The 12,195-nt window shown below is 33.8% G+C and overlaps 1 long non-coding RNA gene across 1 annotated transcript; it reads left to right on the top strand.

Annotated features, from left to right (window-relative positions):
• Positions 1–608: 608 nt before the first annotated feature.
• Positions 609–5,056, top strand: LOC126911095 (uncharacterized). Its single transcript, XR_007705660.1, has 2 exons — positions 609–765; positions 5,023–5,056. It is a non-coding gene; the product is annotated as an uncharacterized LOC126911095 (long non-coding RNA).
• Positions 5,057–12,195: the final 7,139 nt, after the last annotated feature.

Raw genomic sequence — 12,195 nt, 5'->3', positions numbered from 1 at the left:
ATCTTTTTTAATAAATAATCAAATGATAAAGGTCCTGAAACATTAATACGAAAATATCGTTAAAAGCGTAGTTTTAATATAAGTATAATAATGGTTCAGAGTTATTTTATTAGAATCGACGAACCATAGATTGTAAGTAAAACAATAGTTAAGACAAATCAAAATAATCTATTACCAGCAAACTATATTTTTTAATAATTGATTATAACTATTAATTAACCAAAATATATTTTTATTCAGTTATTTAACAATTATGGAAAGCTAAAAGCTGTGTGAAAACTAATAGAAATGTGAGACTGACAGCTGATACCAAATCTCAACAAAAACACACAAATACTTTTATTATTTATTTAATCGAAATTAATGAATAATAACAATTATTAGAAAATTAAATAAGAGCGACATTAAAATTAAACCTGCGCTCCAGTCTGTCGTGCGGTTGTGCGGACGCGTACAACGACCGGAACGTTGACACTGCTCTATGCAGTTTTGGTAACAACACCGAATGCATTTTAACTTCCCCCTACTAACTTCTTTAACGTATGATATCCTGGTACCTTAAACTGGATTATAGAGAAAGTCGTAGAGGGTAACTATGTATGTATGTATTGGGATTAGGCAATATTTCAATAAAACGTCTTGTTTGATTTCTTAATCAACACGATATAATTTCTAACTCAAAAATAAGAACAACGTCATTTTTCAAATCAACGTATGACAGACACATAAAAGAAAACATCGCCTCTCGCAGCAGACAACAAAAAAGTTCTCATGAACATAGAGAAACCTACTTTATAAAATTATATTTTAACACTCCCACTTAAATTTATAAAGTAGACATACAATTCTCTAGAAAACAAACATTCTTTTTTCTATTAAAATTATAAAGTACAATTAATAATACTTGACCACTATAATGTAATTGTAGTACATTAAACATGTTTCATCATCTTATCTCTAATTGTATTAAACTTAATTACAGGCAAAGCCTTGGTTAAAAAATCAGCCAATTGATTAGAAGTGTCAACATATTTAATATCAATTATTTTCTTTGCAACATTTTCTCTCACAAAATTATATTTTATATCTATATGTTTGCTTTTTCTATGAAACACAGGGTTGTTAATCAATTTAATTGCACTCTGATTATCGACATACAAATTAATTAAGCCTTGTGGCTCCTTAATGTCACAAAGAAATTGCCTAAGCCATAAAATTTCTTTGGCTGCTTCACTGGCTGCCATGTATTCCGACTCAGTTGTGGATAAAGCCACAGTATTTTGTTTACGGCTAGACCAAGTTACAGGACCTCCATTAAACAAAAATATATATCCTGTGTTAGATTTCCTAGTATCTAAATCACCTGCATAATCAGAGTCAGAATAGCCTACTAATTCATGATTACCATGATATACAATAGATAAATCCTTGGAATGGATAAGATAACGAAAAATTCTTTTCACAGCTGTAACATGGGATGGACCTGGGTCATTAACATATCTACTGACCACATTTACAGCATAAGCTATGTCAGGTCTAGATACTAATGATAAAAACAATAGTGCTCCCACTGCCTCCCTGTAGGGAAAACTTATAGGTTTATCATTACATGTATTCTTTGACAAGTGTACATTTACATCAGCAGGGGTACTACAACTTTTAGCTTCTAATAAATTAAATTTATTTATTAATTTCTGAATATATTGTTTTTGACTTATGCTAATATAATCATTTTCTCTACATATTTCCATCCCAATAAATGAATCACAATTACAAACCTTAATCTCAAACTTTTGTTTAAGTATATTTATAAGTTCAGATAAAACAACTTTATCTTTAGCGAATAGTAATCCATCATCAACATAAATAATTAATATTACTTTGACATCCTTGTAATGTGCTACAAATACACAATTATCTGATGGACATGGTACAAAACCACAAGTATATAGAAAAGAACTAAACTTTTCATTCCAACATCTAGATGATTGTTTAAGACCATAGATAGATTTAATTAACTTACAAACTTTTGAAGACTGCACTTTTAAACCCTCTGGTACCTCCATGTAAATTTCTTCAGAGAGCTCACCATACAGGAAAGCGGTCTTCACATCAAATTGTTCCATTTGCAGCCCATCTCTCGCAGCAATGCTGAGCACCACCCGGATAGAGTCGTATCTGCAAGTGGGGGAAAAGGTTTCATTAAAATCAAAGCCCTTTGTTTGTGTGAACCCACGTGCACACAAACGTGCCTTGAATCGTTCTATTTCTCCATATTTATTTTTCTTTATGGTAAACACCCATTTACAAGAAACAGGCTTCTTTTCAGTTCTATCAGTCAATATCCAAGTTTGATTTTCTTTATGTGACTGAAGCTCTTCTGCTATGGCTTTCTTCCATAGATCAGAATTTGGACTATTCATCGCTTCTTGATAAGTATTAGGTATTTCAAATTCTGTGAGATTTGCTTCTATATTGTTGTTTCGACGTGGACGTAAGGTGATGTTTCTTTGTTCATTCTGATCTAAATGTATATTTCTTGGGGGTACATAAGTTTCATCTAGATCTTCTGAACTTTTCATGCTATCATCTGAACTGATTTCTTCAGGAATGGTCATCTCTTGATTGATGACATGTTGAAACTCATCCTGTGATGTAGACTGATTTTCATTTTGTTCGACTGTCAGTTCCACGAAGTTTTGTTTTTCTTCTAGTGTACTATGTTCATCAAACTTCACGTCCCGTGATACTGTAATCTTCTTGGTATTTTGATCATACATCCTGTAATTATCATGGTCATATCCAACTAACAACATCTTCACACTTTTCTTAGAAAGTTTCTTCCTTTTTTCTTTAGGTGTGTGTACATATCCAACACATCCAAAGATTCTTATATGGTGTAAGTTAGGTTTCACTCCATGCCACAGTTCAAATGGTGTTACATTTCCCGTCTGACTTGATGTATTTCTATTTAATAAATATACTGCGCAATTGACAGCTTCTGCCCACATGTTCAAAGGTATATTCTTTGCATATAGCATTGTTCTTGCAGTTTCCACGATGGAACGCATCTCCCTTTCTGCTCTCCCGTTTTGTTGAGGTGTATATGGGGCAGTACGTTCATGTTGTATACCTTTACTCTCTAAAAATGACTTGAATTCTTGATTTACATATTCACAACCATTATCCGTATGTAATTTCTGCAAATCATTTTTAAATTTATTAACCACCATTGCATTATATTTCAAAAAGTATTGAAATACTTCACTCTTGTGCTTCATAAAGTAAACATGGCGATAGCTTGTTGCTCCATCTTTGAATAAAACAAAGTACTTCATACCTGATACAGATGGTTCTTCTATAGGGCCACAGACGTCGCTGTACACTATTTCACCAGGTTCTGTTGGACCTCGGGTAGATTTCATGAAAGGACGTCTTGCTTGTTTCCCATATTGGCAGGCTTCACAAACAAAATCTCGATTTCCAGTCAATTTAACAGGAATCACACCATTCTTACACATATTTTGAAGCTCCTTGACATTCAAATGTCCCAATCTTTCATGCCAAACTTTTATATCTGTTTGCACAATATTACAATATTCTTTTTTAATTGTTTTGACATTTAATTCAAATAAATTGTTTTCTGTTAAATGTGCCATCAAAACTACAACCTTATTTTTCATAATCATTGCTTCAGTATTATTCTTTATTATTATATATCCTTTTCTTGTAGCAGCACCTTCTGAGAACAGATTTCTACGCAACTCAGGTACATATAAAACATTTTCAAGTTTACATATTTCCCATGTACCATTAACTTGTTTGTTTATCAGTATTGTTCCTTCACCACATACTTTGATATTCTGTTGGTTTCCCAATTTCACAAAATTATTGTAAGGAGACTCGTTCAACTCACAAAAGTAATCCCGCTTGAAGGTCATATGCATTGAAGCTCCACTATCAAGGATCCACGCCTCTTCATCGTGTTCCTTAAGCGCAACACTGAATGCTAGCATGTTCTTAGGTTTCAGGTTATGCTTTTTCTTTGGCATCATACACTCTTGGGCGAAGTGACCTCTTTTACCACAATTGTAGCATACAAATCTATGACTTGATGATTTTTGATCATTTGTCTTCGGTTTATTAATATTTCTTGAATTGAACTTTCCTTTTGACGCCACTAATGCTGTCTCACTGCTACTTATGTCAGTAGCAAGACTGGCTTCTTCATCTATTAGGCGAGAAGTGAGATTCTGAATTGTTTGATTACTCTCATCAAGTGATAACCATGCTTGTCTGAGTGATCGATATGTTGATGGTAATGTACTCAAAATCTTAGTAATTATCGCTGTGTCACTAAGTTTCTCACCAGTCTCCCGTAACTGCTTTGCTAAGCTCTCCACTTTGGACACATGCTGTGCCATTGTGTCACCTGTGCTATATGAATATTGATAAAATTTTTCATGAATCAACATCTTGTTGTATTCTGACTTCTGTTCATATATTGCTTCTAATTTTGACATGACTTCTTTAGCAGTCTCACAGTTTTCTATCAAGGATATTTGGTTTAAATCCATGGATGATGTTAGAATGAACATTGCCATACCGTCATCTTTATCCCACTGCACTTGCGAGCTACTTTCCAATGGTCTTGTTTTTTCTATGCTTAATCCCTTTGCTCGTAACGCACATTTGACTTGGAATTTCCATTGTTTGAAATTTCTTCCATCAAACTTCTCAATTTTCATCGCGTTCGCAACCTCCATCTTGAAATGTGGTTTTCTTTTACCGGTTGTAAAATTTGCTCATAACTCGAAATTTTATTGAAATATTTATTTATCTAATTGCCTGGGCCCATAACCTATTGGGATTAGGCAATATTTCAATAAAACGTCTTGTTTGATTTCTTAATCAACACGATATAATTTCTAACTCAAAAATAAGAACAACGTCATTTTTCAAATCAACGTATGACAGACACATAAAAGAAAACATCGCCTCTCGCAGCAGACAACAAAAAAGTTCTCATGAACATAGAGAAACCTACTTTATAAAATTATATTTTAACAGTATGTTTGTTTGTATATTGCAATTAATGAATGTATTCTTTTTAAAATAAACTTTTCCCCATATTAGGATTTTCTCCTGTGTCGTGGGTGCGTTTACAAACATACAAGTTTACATACACATGACACCCAGACCCGAAATAAGAATTTGTGGATTACACAAATAGTTTTTCCGTGCGTAAATCGAACCTGCTATACGTTGCACGGCGGCCGGTTGCCCAGCCACCGCGCCAACCATGCAGCCATTAGTCGACTAGTTCCAAGTGCAACTTGCCTTGTTTTAACAAAAACTGGAAATAAAGAGTTTCGTACAGAAACAGTAAACAAATATTAATTTAAATCTGATATTCCAAACAAAATATTCTGTCCTATTTTTAAACAAAATAAGGATAATTGCGCTCTTCTCTATCGCTTATCTCCTAGTACCCAAGAAAGTAAACACTAAGTAAGTAAGAATAAAAAGCATTAATATTTATTTACTTACTTATCTTTCTCCTTATCCTTAACAGAAGTAGGTCATCATATACTACAAACTGAGTACTAAAATATTTATTTTAGGTTTAATTAGATACTTAGTCATCCTAACTTATTTTGTACTGCAAAACAGTTTCTTCCCGTGACCTTGAAGAAATAGTCCTATTTACCAATACATCCCTGTTTAATTTATAAGAAATATTACTCCTATCGATTCCTGCGTCCCTGGTACTTATTAACGTCATCCCAGTTTGACAAATACTTTCTTTTCCTATGGCGCACCGAAAAGTTTGTTTTTTTTGTAGATTCAGTCCTATTTACCAATACATCACTGTTTAATTTATGAGAAATATTACTACTACCAATTCCTGCATCCCTGGTACTTATTAACGTCATCCCAGTTAGACAAGTACTTTTTTTTCCTATGGCGCACCAAAAAGTTTGTTTTTTTTTTGTAGATTCAGTCCTATTTACCAATGCATCACTGTTTAATTTATAAGAAATATTACTCCTATCGATTCCTGCGTCCCTGGTACCTATTAACGTCATCCCAGTTTGACAAGTACTTTCTTTTCCTATGGCGCACCAAAATGTTTGTTTTTTTTTGTGCTGCAGATAAGTGCATCGGCCTGTAGGGCCAAGGGCCTCAGAACAGGGCCCTTAACCTCGGTGAAAGTACGACTTTAGACCATCTCGCTTATTTAGTTCATTCACTCTGGAACGAACAGGGTAAGTGGAGTCGCTAGGGTCCATTATCTATTGTTTGTAGTTTTATTTTTTTGAATGCGTGATTTTAGTTAGAAATTGTTTTTGAGCGAGTAATTGTCAATGCATGTGTTTGATTCGGTTTTATTCCAAAAGGATGAATATTATTTATTTTGGTTACAATAAAAAGTTTTGTTATTTCATAAAAAAAAATATTTTTTTAATGTCACTTTGCGATGACCAATTTTTCATATAGCTATTATAAATCTGAAAGAAATAAAAACAATAATCACTCAAGCTACATAGGTAAAACAGTTATTTACTAAAAAGGAAACAAATTCATAAATCTGCATGTATATTTAAATATCCTAACTTCTTACCAAAACAAACAACACTAAAACCATTTCCCAAACAAAAAAGAAAAACATCACAACAATAACTCCACAAGTTACGCTGCTCCAAATTTTCAAGGCTGTCGTTAGAGGCGGAAGAAAGCTTGGAAAGCGATAGTGGAATGCTCTGCGGTGCTTACTCATCCCCGCTCCCCTTCCCCCTGCACACAGGGGGGAGTGCAATGCCTCCAGGGCATTTCTTTTTTGGAAAAAAGTGTGTAATAAAAAATCAACAATAGATAAGTTGTGGTAAGTAGAGATACTTCGATGGAATGCTATAGGCTGTGTAGTGTTGATTTCAATTAGGGATGTGTTATACTTAGATGGTTGTGTGTGTGATTATTGGAATTTAATCTGGTATTAGTATTGTTTGTTAGCTATTAAAGGTAGGGAAAATAAAAACAGGATTTTGATGATTCTTATACACACACACACACACTTTTTTTTTGAGGGGGGAAGATCGTCCAATGACATTTCCCGCCTTGGGCTAGGCATTAGAACTGTAAGACGGGATATTTATTATTTACCACCCTGTTCCTACTCCTGCTTTTCGAGCTGGAGCCCCGGTAAACACACACACACTTAAGGATATAACTTTTTAAACTGACATGGTCACTAACACTAACATTAGAACTTAAGACGGGATATTTACCATGTTTATTAGTTTTTTCGTGTTTCCGATATTTCGGCACTGTTGCAAGCGCCATGATCACGGATGACCTCGCTACTACAGTATGTCACCAGGTTTGCCTAGGACGGCCACGGTTCCTATTCCCTTAGGGATTCCCTGTTTCCCCCTAGAGTTTCGGCAGTCGATGGGGCTTTCATGGCATATCTCTAACAGGTCTAAGTTTGAGATGGTCTCGGGCCAGTAAATACCGAGAATGCGACGCAAACATCGGTTAACGACGACCAAGAAAAATATGTCTAATGCCCTCCCAATAAAGCTTACTATACTAAGTCTAGTTGTTAATACGTAGTGCATCTAAAACCCAGATATATCTATGTCTAGACATTATTAAAGTCTGAATCTAGACTGCAGTTAGACAGATCAAGTATCAAGCCCTTTGATCTGGAATAACTTAATTCCTATACAAGTGTCAGTGACTAACTGAGTCACTTAGTGACAAGTGATTGAAAGGTCGCGGATACGAATCTGAATGAATATGAAATTAATTGACATATGTACCTTAAACTATAAGGTATATGACAATAGGGATGATGACGGGGTATAAAAATTAAAAATCTATCTAGTCTGCCTGTTAGGTATCTAATGAAAAAATATTAGACACGTATTTTTTTTTAATTTGTCATATAAGATAGCAAAACATACATAAAACGACGACATTTTTACGTATAAACGTACTTAAAAGTGACGTCACGCGACATTTTAAATCAATATATCTTCGAAAGTTTTTGTTCCCATAAGAAAGTAAAAAATACGTGTCTAATATTTTAAAATAATCTAGCGTTCTGATTGATCCGGCTAGAATTAACCAACCAATGAGAGTGCCGAACGCGCTATCGTTTCGATTACTTTTAACGTAAAGGAAACTCATACTAAAGTATACATTATCAGCCTATAAGTGGCCACTGCTGACCATAGACCTCTTCTCACGCGGAGAAGGTGAGGAAGCATTAATCACCACGCTTGCTCAATGCGGGTTGGCTATTTCAAACTTATAATTAAATTTCAAATTTCAAATTTATTTATTTGCTCAAATGTGGTACATAATATAGGTGTTACATACAATATAATAAGATCAGCACATTTACCATTATTGGCATGCAATTGGTCAGAAAGGTACAAGAATACTCATGCATAAGACATATTATATACATTTTGACAACAATTATTTAAGTAAGCTTTGGTACATAAGCTACACTTAACTTAATTTAACTTAACTATTATTTATTTCTTATTATATAGCCAAAAGATTTACATTAATTTTTTACTAAAAATTCTTGCACTGAGTAGTAATTTTCTTTTATTAACCATTTCTTTAATGTAATACAAAATTTCTTATAAGGAAGTTCCGTTATAGATTTAGGTAAGGTGTTATAAATAAGAGGAGCCATGTAAACACAATTCCGTCTAAATAACTCTAACCTAGGTACGGGCATTTGGAGAAGCACGCGTGTTGCTTTTCTCTTATTTAAGTTATCTTTAACTTCAAATAGCATTTAAAAATTTATAAACCCAGGTTTCACTAAGGGTACTGATAAATAAAATATCTAAATATACAAAAACCGCCATCATTAACCATAACTTCTAATAGAATCAATTATATTATTGTTAATCTGCATTGAGTTAGCAATCAGACTTTACCTTTTCAATTATTATAATTATAGGCATTCAAGTAGGACCTAAGTGAGTACTAGATTATACGGAAATGTGATGAAACGATGATGATCAGGGTTTCATCACGAAGCGCACTGTGATGCAAGGATCCTGATGGGTTGATAGATAACTGTAATTATATACGTCATTGGTTTATTGTCATGGGTAGAAATATGCTACTATTTACTTGGGTTCTGCTTATACTTGTAATACCGGAAAAAGAATCCTGATCGATTAAATTATCTTATATAAAAAAATTAATTTCTAATCGTTGGTCTCGCCAAAACTCCGAAACGGCTGGACTGATTTGGCTCATTTTGGTCTTGAATTGCTTTTGGAAGTCCAGGGAAGATTTAAAAGTTGAGAAATAATAATATTGAGGCGATACGAAGTTTGCTGGATCAGCTAGTAATAGATAAATGGAATAATGGCTTTTTCTTATGTTGGCCCACACTAGAATTTTTACGTGTCGTGGGTTGCGTTTACAAACACAATTTCTCATGACATCCAGACCCGAAATGAATCATACAAGAGGTTCACCGTGCGTGCGATTAAATTCGTACCCCCAAAAGGCTGACAATGCACTTGTAACGCCCCTGGTGTTTCGGGTGTCCATGGGCGACAGCGATTGCTTACCATCAGGTGATCCGTCTGTTCGTTTATCGGCTTACACCATATAAAAAACCTATAGCATCTTAGTAGTTTAATCTTTCATAGTAAAGATGCTAGTAGCGTATCTAAAGGACTCCTAATTGTATAATGGGGATCTTTGTCCTTCCTCGACAGGTGGCGTATTACTTGTAATTAGTTCATTGTCTTGTCTTTACCGCGTAACCTAATTGTTGGTTATATCAATGTTAACGTGTATACCATCTTGTAGCTCTGAGCTCCTAGTACTTTTATAAAAAAATATAGATGAGAGGTATCAGAAATTGTATAAAATAAGTGTCTGATAAAGTCAAAGTCAAAGCATTTATTTCAATTAATTATTCAGGCACTTTTGAACGTCAAATCGAATTGTCTGTTAGTCTGTCTGTCAGTGAAGCTAGGTGCTAGTAGATACTTACGTATACGTAGTACTAGGTTCTGCCATAGAAAAAAAGTATCATATCACCCAAGTCAACGAATACCTGTCTATATACCAAATTTCATTAAAATCCATTCAGTAGTATCAGCGTGATTGACGGACAAACATCCAAACAGCCAAATATTTAACTTTAACATTTATAATATTAGTGTGATCTAGGTTTTGACCTAAGGCGTCGTATCGAGCCTAAAATGAAACCTAAATCACTCTTCAACAATGGAATTATCATTATAGTCATCATCATATCAGCCACAAGACCAGCAGTGGACGCTGAACATAGGTTCCCCAATGACTTCCAGATAGGCCGGTTGGAAGCGACCTGCAGTCTGCGGCTCCCTACGATCTGTAGAAGAACAATAGAATAACTTTATGAAACAAATATTCTAATACTATCTCTAAAAACTAAAATTATACATAGCACAAAAATGTTCCGTGTTGCTTTAATAATTCGTCATAATAGAACTATTTTACAAAACACGCTTACAGTTTCAGGCGACTTTCCTTTTCATCTCTCAAATGGGCACGTAATAAAAAAAAAAACTAAATTTTTCAACCATTTGAAAGATAAAGATAAATAGCACCACTTCACGTCACGATCGACACATTTTTTTGGCAATTTTTACTTTCATACGATCTGACCTATCCTTCGCAACTGAACCAATTCCATAAAAATGAGACAACGTTCACCGTTATCCGCAATTCAATCCTTAAACCAAGGAAATAAGATACAATTTTCAAATAAACTTCACTGTATTGCCTCATACTATCGCCTCTACGTTGATCTCGTGGGATAGTTCCCAGAAGATAATTGTTATAGAATTTTATACTAGTAACTTCTATTCGATTATGTTTGCCTGGTACTCGTAGATACAAATATGTGCAATAATCGCTCTTATAACTCTTGAATAACCACTGACCGGCATTTTATATTATCATTCATGAACTTTAAGATTAAACGAATGGTTTTTTTTTTAATCTTATAATGATTTCCAAAATAATAGGCCAAATGAATGGACGGACGATTATTTTGAAATTCGTTGAGACTCTCATAAATTAGGATTATTCGATCATTCTTGTTCGTAACATACATTTCAATAATAAATCTTTCAGATTGTGAAAACTGTTAATTAAGTAGCTATCAGGCTATTACACAAATCTGTATTGGAAATATAGGCAAAAACACGCTTAATTATAGTGTTAGCATTTCACCACAAGACGTGGAACGCCTCAACCAATGTAAGTAGTCATTATGACACTTTAGAAGAGTGTATTTTTCTATGGAATATTCAAATCAAAAAATAAAGATTTTGTAATAAAATGAATGAATGATTTTTTGTACGTTAAGTGACAAGTTATTTATAATGCTTGCATAAAAGTGAAGCGTACAATTTTACTATAAACACATTAAAATGTTGTTATTTATAAACTAGACCTTTTAAACAACATATTTTCTTAATTAAATTCTACTTTAAATACTGGTTTAAGACACGGAATCCATTTATCTATTTCCCCAAAGGCCTATCGTCTCTCGACGCCATTAACTTAAGTAAAACCCACCTTCGTTCGTACAAGCCGATTAAAACGAACTCTTTGTTGATTCTGTCGCCCTGGTACCAGTGATTGGGTTTATCGATACTATTGAGTAAGTTAGTGATGATCGATTTGGTGTGATCATCACCATTAGTCGATGATTTTTGAGGAACTATCTTCTTGCAGTTTGTAAAGTATTAAAATATTTACCATTTTTAAGAATTGGTCTATTCTGTGAACGAAATTAATCGGTAAATTTTAATCGATTCTCGGTTCGACAGTTCTTACTGTAAGTATTTATTCGAGTATTTCAACCGATTGAGTAAAAATATGATTCTATTACTATAGAATATTGCATCAGTAAAACTTTTGAATGACACAATAGTATTTCATTCAATATACATTGAATGGAAGTGCCTTTTACATTGTAGGCAAAGGAGGTGAGAAAACGTGACGTCTGGTAATTTTTTGGCCAATTTATATGATGAACAGGTTTACCTATTTTTGCAGTTAAAATCGGATAGAATACTCTACTTAAGTTTTCATATTAATATAAAATGTATTATGGCTCAACGTTGCAATAGCCAGAATACATCAGTT

This window comes from Spodoptera frugiperda, chromosome 10, assembly GCF_023101765.2.
Source record: "Spodoptera frugiperda isolate SF20-4 chromosome 10, AGI-APGP_CSIRO_Sfru_2.0, whole genome shotgun sequence".
Classification (NCBI taxonomy): domain Eukaryota; kingdom Metazoa; phylum Arthropoda; class Insecta; order Lepidoptera; family Noctuidae; genus Spodoptera; species Spodoptera frugiperda.
Note: the sequence above shows the minus strand (reverse complement) of the source record. Positions and strands in the feature narration are given on the sequence as shown.